Source organism: Hyperoodon ampullatus, assembly GCF_949752795.1.
Source record: "Hyperoodon ampullatus genome assembly, chromosome: 1".
NCBI classification, from domain to species: Eukaryota; Metazoa; Chordata; class Mammalia; order Artiodactyla; family Ziphiidae; genus Hyperoodon; species Hyperoodon ampullatus.
This window is the reverse complement of record NC_136914.1, coordinates 190942168-190955166: the sequence shown is the minus strand read 5'-3', so window position 1 is coordinate 190955166 and position 12999 is coordinate 190942168. Positions and strand designations below refer to the sequence as shown.

The 12999-nt window shown below is 36.4% G+C and overlaps 1 pseudogene across 1 annotated transcript in view; it reads right to left on the bottom strand.

The window, feature by feature from the left end:
- Nucleotides 1-372: 372 nt before the first annotated feature.
- Nucleotides 373-12999, bottom strand: part of LOC307058349 (rab GTPase-activating protein 1-like) — a 19834-nt pseudogene continuing 7207 nt past the window's right edge. Inside the window, exons 2-3 of the transcript in view lie at nt 3676-3695; nt 373-766 (exon numbers count right to left, since the gene is read on the bottom strand). The product of the transcript in view is annotated as a rab GTPase-activating protein 1-like (transcript). The remainder of the gene's footprint in view (nt 767-3675; nt 3696-12999) is intronic.

Sequence of the window (12999 nt, the reverse complement as noted above, 5' to 3'; positions counted from 1 at the left end):
TCCTAGACTTAGTCCAATCAAGTTATGGATTGTCCAACTGACATAATACTTTGTTACTCCAACTTTCAAGTACCATCCTGAAATCACATTCGATCTTAGTGTGAGTTTTCTTACATAAATATTTAACTTCTGTAAATGTTTGTAGTGCCAGTTATCTTTTTGAATAGATTTTTTTCCTTTAAGAGAGCTGCTCCAGTGAAGAACCATTTCTTACACATCCATGTCCAGACTCAAAAAGAAACGTTCTTCTTTGAAAAGACAGAAATACCCAAGTAATGTTAAAGCTTGCTGTAGCCAGGGATTGCCCACCTCTTCCAAGCATGGGATCACTCCCTGGAGATTCCTGATGAATTAAAAATGTTTTCCAGTTACTCATAGCTCATCAGATGTGTTCACCTTTGGTAGTTCACATTCTTCACTGGTGTGACAACTCTGAAGTATGTCCTTGTAGTGGTTCTTCAGATCTTCATACAAAGAAACAGTTTCTTGTGAGTGAGCCAGTGGTAACACCTTTTCATTCAGTAACATCTGCACTTGGAATTCTTCCTTAGGAGTCTTAGCATTTTTACAATGGTAAAGCACAAATATTAGGTTTGAGGCATAGGGTACAATGTGACCACTTCGGAACTTCCGATGCATTTGCTTCTTGTAATTGTAAGCTGTTAGGGGCTCCCTGTCTTTGAAGTAGCCCATGAGAGAAAGCAGTGGAAGAAGGGTCTCTGCATGACCAAACTGAAGGATGACTGGAGAGGAAATTGGTTGAGAACTTAAAAGAGAAGCAGAGAAAAAATACATATAAACATATTTTTACATACATAATAATTTAACATAATAGCTTTTAAACATAATAGCTACACTTAGAATTAGCAACTTTATCATCTTTTTGTAATCTTTATAACAACAATCTACATAACAATATGGCTGAAATTCTGTGTGGCAGAGAACTGAACTTTTTTTTTTTTTTTTTGCGGTATGCGGGCCTCTCATTGTTGTGGTCTCTCCCGTTGCGGAGCACAGGCTCCGGACACGCAGGCTCAGCGGCCATGGCTCACGGGTCCAGCCGCTCCGCGGCATGTGGAATCTTCCCGGACCGGGGTACAAACCCGCGTCCCCTGAATCGGCAGGCGGACTCTCAACCACTGCACCACCAGGGAAGCCCTGAACTTTTTATAATAGAAGTTATGTTCCAAAATTTTGGAACACTGTAGTATTGTAAACCCATCTAAAACAGTGAGCATACACATTATTCTTTAAGTTTAAAGAGTGTTGAGTCTTTACTTGTAGATTAAGGAACTTGAAGTTGATATGTATTTCAAAACTGCATTGCCTGTCTGTGAAGGACTGGCCCTTAGTAAATACTGATTACTCCTTGGAGCTCATCTGAATAAATTTCAAATGTTATTTTATCTTTATCTAGGGAATAAGGACAAGCACTATTCAGTAAATTTCTCAGTGAAAACCAAGTCTGAACAGTAAACGGTAATGAATGTTATTCCTCAATGTTTTATAAGACCCAACTTGGGCACAAAATGTGGAAGAGAGCTACAAAAGGGTAGAGACATAACCTATTCTAGCTCATATACTGTGTCTGTGGTTGGGAATGGACTTTATACACTGCCAGAAACACAACAGCTTTCAACTCCATGAGCTAGGTCACCTTTATTTTTGTTTTTTGTTTTTTCCAAGTTTTCTACGATTTTTTCCTAGTAAAGGCTTCTTTTAAAAGCAGCAGCAAATGACTGTTTAGCCTTCTCTCAACTTTTATAAAAAGAGTATGACTATTGTTCTTAAATATAATTCATAAACCTATTCAAACACAGTTAACCATCTGACTTCTTGCCACCACCCCACACATTAGGTTCACATTTTCTGGGAGGACAGCAGCATTTGCAGCAGTTTTTGAACCTTCCTAATTCCTCACATAAAAACAGATGGAGCAAATGGACAGCAGATCCCAAACCCAAGGGAAACATTCACAACATAACTATGTGGAAAAGTATTCTCCATGAATCATCAATAGCCTCAAGACCTGCGTATTATCAGTATCAGTGTCGAAGGAAGCAGAGGGAAGCCATAAAGCATGTAAGAGATCTGAAAACTGGAGAATCCCAAACAGCCATCAGGTATTCACTGGAAAGTGCTGTGGGCCAATTTGAGATAGCAGCTGAAATTGGGAAGGGTTTAGGTTACTCTAGTGTGTGTGTGTGTGTGTGTGTGTGTGTAGAATATGTATGTACTGATACTATATATTATATATGTATGTATATGTATATATATAATGACAATAGTAATATAGATTGATTTTTTCTATATGCCATAAACATACAATATATCATTACTATTTTTGCTTTAGGTAATGTTACCTTTTAGAGCAATTAAAAATAGAATAAAAATTATGGTAGACAGAATTCTAAAATGACCTCCAAGAATTCAGCCCCCTGGTGTATATACCCAGTATAATCCACACCTCTTAAATTGGGAAAGACCTACATATATCAAGATATCACTTGCATGATTATGTCATATGATACGGCAGAAAATATTTTGCAGATGTAAATAAGTTTCCTAATCATTTGAGTTTGAATTAATCAAAAGGAAGATTATTCTGGATGGACCTAGCCTAATCTGGGTAGGTTTACTGAAAGGGGATGAAGTTTCTGAGACATCTTCCTGCTGACCTGAGAGCAGAAACAGCCATGTTGTAAACTACACATGGAGGGACCACATAATGAGAATATGAAATTGGCCTCCAACAGCTAAAAGCAGACCCCCGCTGACGAGCAAAAAAAACAGGGACTCAAATGCTTCAACTTCAACTTGGTGAGTGCAAGGGAGGACTACCTGTAGGCCTCTCCTGGGGCTGCAGAAACCTAGCCCCTGTGAAATCTCCAAACAACTGCTCCAAGGCTCCACTGAAGAACAGAGGCCACACTAAGGAGAAACTGCTGGGAGTGGGGTCAAGACTGAGCAGGAGAGGGACTGCAGAGATAAAGGAAAAAGGAAGCCCAGATAAAGGTGGGGGGAGGGGAGCAGAGCCAGGAAGCAGGCTACCATATTCTGAACAGTATACACACACACACACACACACACACACACACACACACACACCAGAAAAGGGAGCTCTGTAAGGTTAAAAAAGCAACCTGATACAGCCTTCTTCTAAATGTTGAGGAAAACTAAATTTACATTATAACAAGCAACAGAAAAATAAATAATAAGGAGCAGAAAAACATCCCTACAGAAAATAAAACTATACTAGAAAAGTATACGCAAAAAATACAGAGAAACATACTATTTCTCAATTATCCATTATTTTGAGATGAATATTCTCTAAAAGGTGTGAAATTTAAAAACCATTTATCAGCAGGTGACTGTAAACCTCTTTTCTTAACTGGTATACTTTAATTAGGTCATCTAAAGTACCTAAAACCTTTATTTATTTCCAAGCAGTATCTCCTTAAGTCCAAAGTTCTAAAGCAGTACCATTAAACCACAGTTATATTTAGTTTGACTGCATAAATATTTTTACATCTTATAATATTTGTCAGTATTTTAAAATTGGGAGATTTCAAATTCTTAAAAATCCAGATTTGTGGCTTCTCTTAAAAACCTGAAAGATCTGGCAACATGAACTCCTAACAAGGCAATAATCAGCTGAACAGGAATAAGGTTTACCTTCCAGAGATGGCATATACCTGTTGCACAGGACATATATAATTTCACGTTGTTTAAGACAGGATGCATTCATTCGTTTGTTACTTGCCTCGCCCCTTTATATATTTAGCTATAAATAAGCCAAAGCCACTGCCATAATGTAAATATAATGGAATTTAATAGTGATAGAAGTTAAAGAAAAACATGTAATATAAAGATACTGGTTTGTATTTTAAATCTTCCAGCCATGAGGCAGTAAGTGCAAAGCCAGGAACAACCCTCAGCTCAATACCCTACTATTGCTCTTTGTAAGATTTATTAGGACACATAAGAGTTCAGGAAGGAGAGCAGCAATACCCTCACTGTCTCACTGAAAGGCTTAACTGTCAGCAACTCTCTCCTCTTTTCCCCACTGGGGAACTCCAGTAAACTGGAAGAATATATAAGGCAATATATAATATAAAATATTCTACTTTTAACATGTAATTAACATAAAAATTAATGAAACTATTTTATTCTTTTCTACCAAGTCTTTGAAATGCCGTGTGTACTTTACATTTACAGCAATCTGAATTCAGACCAGTCCCATTTTCAGATGCTGAATAACCACATGTGGCTGGTGGCTATTATGTGGGAAAGCGTTTGATAGTGGAGTAAACAGCCTTATCCTACCTACCTGGGTTCAAAAGTCAATCAAATAAAGAGAAAATAGAAAAAAAGATAAAAAACAAATAACAAACACACATATGAAACAAAAAAATGTGTGTTCGGGAAGAGAAGAGACCAACAGGGCTATGTACAAATGATGAATTCAAAGTCCTATTAACTACATCCAAGCTACAGAAGAAATTAAATCTAGGTTGTTACCCAAATTTAAGTTTTAAACCTAGGGTTCCTTAGGTTTATATAAAAAGCAATAAATCCCATTTTCTCTTTTGACTGCCTACTTTCAGTCACATATTAAAATCAGCTATTTTTGAGAAGAAAGTTGAGAAAAAATTGTGCTTTAAAATGCTTATTGGGAGTTCTATGGGAAATCAAATAACTTTATATAGTAGATTCATACAGGAAGCCAAATCAACAAAAATAAATGACTGTCTTCTGCCATATGATCCACCTAAATTAAAAAAAAAATTTTAGAATTCCAAGCAATTCTCAATAGGAAGGAAAAATGCAATTTAAAAAATAAATGCCATGAGTATCATCTTCTTACTACAGATCAATCTCCATTACAGAAGGATGCAATATACAAAAACAGTATGTTTAAAGGTCTGGTTAAATGCATCAATACAATAATGATAACTAAGGACAAAGAAAACTACATACTAGAGGGTCAAGACTAATGTAGCCTTCCCCAAAACAATCTAAACAACTAAAAACATCAATTTACTTAGAGATCCAAATGTGCTTGCAGAAAATAGTAAGGAACTTACAATTTTTTGTAGGTTATATATTTCTACAATAATGCCAAATATAAAGAAGGAGAAATGAGCAGAATTTCACTCACAATTATTTTTTGTCTGCCTTTAACCTTTGTGCCTTAAAGTGTCTTGCACAGATAGCAGATGCTGTTGCTACTTCAGAAAAAGAAGTTGGCTGATGTTGCTTGTATTCATACAAAAAAAGCACTGGACAAAAATGGATGTGCCCAATTTTCTGAAACATAAAGAAGAGACCTTTCAAAGATCCATTTTGCCATTTGTTTAGATGTGACAGATACTAGCATTCTCTGCCAAGTGCCAGGTACCATGCTAGTTTCGCTTTTTAGAAGAGGGAGGAAAGATGAGAAAGGGGGAGAAAAAAAGGTAGTAAGGTGAAAGAACAAATAAAACACATGCCTGGTTCTTGCAGATGAGAATTTGTCTAAGTGTTAGGGGAACCCAGAGAAAGAGAGTAAAATCACTCTGAGGAAGAATTGGACGGACTTTGCTGAGGAGGTGGTGTTTGAGCTGGATCATGAATACATTCCTATTAAGTCTTATAATAGAAATGCTGCCCGTTGTGGCTTTAGTAAAGTGTAGTATCTGGTTTACCCTATGATGTAGATATCATCCCGTTTTTACAGATGAAAACACTGAGGTTAACTTACTTGCCTAAGTTAACTTTGAACCATCAATTAAACTCACTAGAAAAAATACTATGCATTAAATTCATAGGAATAGATAATATAAAAGATTAACCTAAATCCTTTCAAAAAAATATTAATCGTCCTCAGCCTGATTCTTAAGTTCAATTTTTCAAAATTGTTTTTTTTTTAAAGAAGGGCACATCTGAAATTATTTAACTTTTTAGCTTGAACTTGAATACAGGAATACTATAAATCGAGTTTCACGAATATAATATACACACAAAAAAATTCACTTGGAAAAAGCTCAATGCCTCTTATATAGGAAAATATTTGCATAACTGGACTGGAGCAAATAAGTTAGGAATTTAGTCACCCAAGTTTACTTTCAAGCCATTGCTGATTTAAAATCAATCAAATCAAATAAAAAAAACTTAGTACAAATTTTAAATCAAATCAATGGGGGGGGGGCTGTGGAAACATGGCATTTCAATATACCAGGTGAGGAAGACCACATTGTTAGTGCTTGGTAACAAGGCCCCTGGCGTACTAATTTGAATTGGGCAATTTAAAAAATACTCTTTAGCAATGTGCCCTTTGGTGAGAGCACATGTTAAATCCTACAGAATAAGAAAATGGACTATCTCTTAAACAAGGCATCAATTCTTCTCCAAGAATGTATAAAAGGCAAAGATTACATTCCCCGGGTTTTTAACCTGAAATAAATATGTGATAAAGGATAAACAAAAACAAAAGACAAGAAATCTTGCTTCAGGAACACACTACATAACTAACTACTTCCGAAAATTTGGGACACCATGTGTCTATTATGAGCTTATGGAGACCATCTTCTCTCAATAACTCAGAGGCACTCAGTACATCATACACTCCACCATGAATTCAGTTTGCTGAGTAATAAAGGGTGTATGCAACTATATTTTTATTGTAGCATGAAGAAAGGGAATATGTCAACAAATGACAGTTTTCAGTTTCAGAGACCCAACATCTAGGCCAAATACTTTTCAACTCCCACTAGCTATCTGGAACACTGTACTGAGGTTGTATCCAGATCCAATGTCATCTACCTCTTATTTCCTAAACACTTTCTTTATATATGAACATCTTCTCCTTGCCAACCAATCTCCCCCTCTTTATCTCTCATTTCCCAGACATAACTATTTAAAATCACTTTGCCCATTTCTAAGACACCTGATTACAAAATACAGCAGCAGACAATGCTTCAAGTTTGTATCAGGATGCATGATTTCTTGTTTTTTGACAGCAGTATCACCCCTGGCCAAGCGTATTACAAAACAACACAAATATATATATAAAAATATATATACACATATATATGTAATATATATATATATATATCATACAATCACCTGAAACAAATGATCACTTTAAGAACTATGTGTAAATCATTCCTAAATGTATGAACACAAATCTTCACTGAGCACAGAATAAGAAGATACTTAATTGGTTTGGTTTACATCTTTTTAAAAAATGTCAAGGAATATTATTAAAAATCTGGCTTAGAGAAATTTTATCTCACAGGGAAAGAGCTTATAAAACAGAAAAGAATGCCTTATGATACTTTGTAAAATATGCTATCAACAAGAACATAAAACTGAAACTCTCAAGTGGCCTAAAAGTTATCTTTAAGCACTTAACATGTTTCATACAATTCTAAAAATCTTTCTTCTTGATTTTTGCATTTCAAAAAAAATTCAGAGCTCACTAAATGTGCAGGTTGGATTTTAAGGGTAAGAAGCAGAATTTAGCACACTCCGAAATAAGTTAAAAGATCGAAAAAAAGTAATTTTTCCATTAACTCAAAAAGTATTCCCAATAAATAATAGCTCAGAATATAAATCACTTGCCTCAGACATAACTGTTTTTCTTTACTATTTATTTTTCCTAGCTGATTCAACCTGGTAATCCTTAATGATTCAAGTGTTAAAACTAGAATAAATATAATAATCTTCTTCAAGGCTCCCTAAGAAAGCAGAAGTAAAACACCTACCTCATAATTATGAGGTATAAAATTCAAAAGAACTTAGCTAATAATTTTTCAGTCCTTTTAAACTACATACTTCAAATCAAGGGCCTACTTACAGCTAAGAATGTCAGAATGCTTTTCTTCACTAATAAACAATGACTAAGCAATATGTAAACTGATTTCTACCTTACTGTTTGAAACTCAACTGCCAAAATATCAAATGCTGGGTATAAAAAAACAACTAGAAATTTCAGTCTCCAGTCTGTAAGGAGCTTAGAAATTGCAATTCCACCCTAACAGCAAAGAGCTGAACAAACTGAAAAATCAACAATTCTTCTTAGATCCATCAGATAAGTGAGGTCACAGGTCAAACTGCTGTCCCCCAAATTGGAGAGAGAGACAGGTAGATACAGAGAATCACAATTTACAGGAGCAGAAACCTCCATGGGAACCATGGTCGGAAAACCTAAACTGTAATTGACAAATTGCTAGAGGCTCGGTGTGGACAAGTCTAAGTTAAAAACTTCAGGGGACAGGGGCCTCCCTGGTGGTGCAGTGGTTAAGAATCTGCCTGCCAATGCAGGGGGCACGGCTTCAAGCCCTGGTCTGGGAAGATCTCACATACTGCGAAGCAACTAAGCCGTGCGCCACAGCTACTGAGCCTGAGCTCTAGAGCCCGTGAGCCACAACTACTGAGCCCATACGTCACAACTACTGAAGCCCACACGCCTAGAGCCTGTGCTCTGCAACAAGAGAAACCACCGCAATGAGAAGCACGTGCACCGCAATGAAGAGTAGCCCCTGCTCGCCGCAACTAGAGAAAGCCTGCGCACAGCAACGAAGACCCAATGCAGCCAAAAATTAATTAATTAATTTAAAAAAATAAATAAAAAATAAAAATTTCAGGTGACCAGGCATAGCGGGGAGTGAACTCTGCCAGGTCCTCAGTGAATCCCCTCTTGCTTCTGGCAGGAGAAGGAAAAAAGGAACCATTTTGAAATAAACCAGAGCTTTCTGTTCTTCTTAACAAGGCCTGCCCTCAGGAGAAACTATTTCATCAGAGTCTAACCTGCTAGGGGGTTTTATCAGAGCCTAACCTACCTGGGAGAATAGAAATATTCAACTCTAGCCCCCTCTAACTCTCCTGTGTCATCTATGGAGGAGAAGAAAACTGAGAGGCACTGGTGAAGTTCACTGCTTGGGGCACAGGCTCATCAAAAGCCTGAGACCTAATCATAGGACTATAGAATGCTTCCCTTCCCTCCACACCTTACCACGGCCTATTTACCATAGTTCCTCTTACCCAGTACATCATGTCCACTTTCAACAAAAAAATTACAAGGCATACTGAAAGGCAAAAAACATCATTTAAAGAGACTGAACAAGGGCTTCCCTGGTAGCGCAGTGGTTGAGAGTCCGCCTGCCGATGCAGGGGACACGGGTTCGTGCCCCTGTCTGGGAAGATTCCACATGCCGTGGAGCGGCTGGGCCCGTGAGCCATGGCCACTGAGCCTGCGCGTCCGGAGCCTGTGCTCCACAACGGGAGATACCACAACAGTGAGAGGCCCGCGTACAGCAAAAAAAAAAAAAAAGAGAGACTGAACAAGCATTAAAACCATAGTCAGATACGGCAGGTATGTTAGAATAATCAGACCAGGAATTTTTTAAAAATATAATTTATCTGTCAAGGGCTTTAATGGAAAAAAAAAGCAGACAATATGCAAGAACAGATGAATAATTAAAGAGATGAAATTTCTAAGAAAGAATTAAAAATAAGTACTAGAGATCCAAAACACAGTATAGAAACAAGGAACATCTTTGTAAACCTGACACAGGTGAGGAAAGAATCTCTGGGCTTCAGCATATGACAACAGAAACTTCCAAAGCTGAAAAGCACAGAGAAAGAAGACTGGAAAAAACCAGAACAGAATATACAAGAACTGTGGGACAATTACAAAAGGTTTAAATTAACATATATGTAATGCGAATACCAGAAGGAGAAGAAAGAGACAGGGACAGATGAAATATCTAAAGCAATAATGAATGAGAATTTACCCAAATTAATGTCAGATGCCAAACCACAGATCTAGGAAGAGAATACTGAATGGATAAATTCCAAAAAAACTATACCTACACATATAATATTCAAACTTCAGAAAATTAAAAATAATGAAAAAAATTTTGAAGGAAGCCACAGGAAAAAAGCACCATACCTATAGAGGCACAAAGATAAGAATTACACCTGACTTCTCTTCAGAAGCCATGCAAGCAAGAAGACAGTGGAGTGAAATATTTTTAAGTGTTGAGAGAAAAAAAACCCCAACCTAGAATTAATGTTGAGGAACTCAGAGCTTTCCTGCTAAGATAAGGTACAGGCAAGAACGTTCCCTCTCACTACTGTTTTTCAACATTGTACTGTAATGAGAGGAGGTAAGAAAAGAAACTAAAAGGTATACATATTGAGAAGGAAGAAATAAAACTGTCTTTGTTTGCAAATGACATGATCATCTATCTAGAAAATCCAAAGAATCAACAAAAAAACCTCCTGGAATCAATAAGCAATTATACCAAGATTGCAAGATACAAGGTTAATATACTAAAGTCAACTGCTCTTCTATATACTAACAATAATCAAATTTCCATTTGAAATTAAAAACACATTACCATTTACACTAGCAACCCTAAAACTGAAATACTTATAAAATAACAAAATACGTACAAGATCTATATGAGGAAAACTACAAAGCTCTTATGAATGAAATCAAAGAATAAATAAATGAAGTGATATTCCATGCTCACAGATAGGAAGGCTCAATATTGTCAAAATGTCAGTTTTCCCTAACTTGATCTATGGATTCAACACAATTCCAATCAAAATCCCAGCAAGTTGTTTTTGTGGATATTGACAAACTGATTCTAAAGTTTATATGGAGAGGCAAAAGACACAGAAGAGCCAACACTCAATATTGAAGGAGAAGAACAAAGTTGGAGGACTGATACCACTCGACTTCATGACTTACTATAAAGCTACAGTTATGAAGACAGTGTGGTATTAGTGAAAGAATAGACAAATCAATGGAACAGGAGAGCCCAGAAATAGGCCCCTGTAAATACAGTCAACTGATCTTTGACAAAGGAGCAAAGGCAATACAATGGATCAAAGACAGTCATTTCAATAAACGGTGCTATAACACTAGACATCCACATGTAAAAAAAAAAAAAAAAAATCTAGTCACAGACCTAACACTCTTCACAAAAATTAACTCAAAAAGGATTAGAGGCTTAAATGTAAAACTCGTAGAAGATATAACATCAGAGAAAACCTAGATGACCTTGGGGATGACAATAACTTTTCAGATACAACACCAAAGGCACAATCCATGAAAGAAATAATTGATAAACTGGACTTCCTTAAAAGTAAAAACGTATGCTCTACTTAAGTCAACATCAAGAGAATGAGAAGACAAGTCACAGACTGAGAGAAAATATTTACAAAAGACACATCTGATAATAAAAGACTGTTATCTAAAATATACAAAGAACTCTTTAAGATTCAACAATAAGAAAACAACCCAACTAAAAAATGGACAAAAGATCTGAATAGACACCTCACAAAAGAAGACATAGGGATGCAAACTAAGCATATGAAAAGGTGCTCATATGTCATTAGGCAATTAAAAATTATAACAATGAGATACCACTACACACCTATTGGAATGGCCCAAATCCAGAACACTGACAACACCAAGTGCTGGCAACAGGAACTCTCATTCATTCTTGGTGGGAATGCAAAATGATACAGCCACTGTGGAATTTTCTTACAAAAAAACCATACTCTTATTATGTGATCCAGCAACTGCAATGATTAGTATTCATGCAAATGAATTAAAAATGTATGTTCACACAAAAAACCTGAACATGGATCTTTATAGCAGCTTTATTCATAATTATCAAAACTTGGAAGCAACCAAGATGTCCTTTAGTAGGTAAATGAGTAAATTAACTGTGGTACATCCAGTCAATGGAATAATATTCAGCACTAAAAAGAAATGCACTATCGGGGCATGAAAAGATATGGAGGGAACATAAATGCATATTACTAAGTAAAAGAAGCTAATCTGAAAAGGCTACATATTGTATGATTCCAACTATATGACATTCTGGAAAAGGCAAAACTATGAAGGTAGTAAAAAGATCAGTGGTTGCCAGGGGTTGGTGAGAAGGGAGGGATAAACAGGCAAAGCACAGAGGATTTTTAGGGCAGTGAAACTATTCCATACAATACTACAATGGCAGATACGTGTCATTATACATTTGTCCAAACCCAGAAGACGTACAACACCAAGAGTGAACCCTAATGGAAACTACGGACTTTGGTGATAATGATGTGTTAATGTAGGGTCATCAATTATAACAAATGTACCACTGTGGTGTGAGATGTCAATAGTAAGGGAGGTTGGGGGGCACGTGGTAGGGAGTTTATGAGAAAACTCTGTACTTGCTGCTCAATTTTGCTGTAAACCTAAAACTGCTCTAGGAAATAAAGTTTATTAATTAAGAAACAACAAAAAAACTACTACATGGGGATATATGTGACCAAAAAAGCACATTTTTCCTTCCAAATAGTTAATATAGTCCCTCTTAAATAGCTGCTCATGCTTCTACCTGTTTGCCCTGTTATAAATAAGACTTACTCAGATCTCAATTTTCTTTGACAAAGTTAAGCAGCACACATGTTAAATGTAAAAACATACTGTGTTTCTATTCTAAATTACTTCCAAACACCCAAAAATGGGGACTTGGATACCTTCAATTAGTGGAGGCTAAAGAGTTGTGGAGTTTCTGTGTGTGCATATATAGCAGTGATTTTTAAATTTGGGATTGTTTTTGTAATTCTAAAGATGTCAAAACAAATATACAAAAGTATTTATTTATGGTCCAGCTTTCATCAGAAGCCATTAAAGGTATGTGCCAGGTTTCTGTAAAGTAAATCAGTAATTCTTGTGAAGGTAGTGGGTTCCATCTCAGGAACACAACACTCTTTGCTTTGTCTCATAATGGAGAGTGCATCTTAGAAGTGTTCTAAGTCACCTGCTAGGAACTGATTTACTTCACTTAGTACAGGCACAACTGCTGTTTGAAAGAACCAAATCCCCAGCTTCTCCTTAAATATACCCAAGTTCCGAGGATGGCATGGGAATTTTTCTGGGTTTTATTCCCAAGCTTCTTCAAAGCAAAGTTGGTTTATGATTAAGCCCCAAATACTGGCAACAGC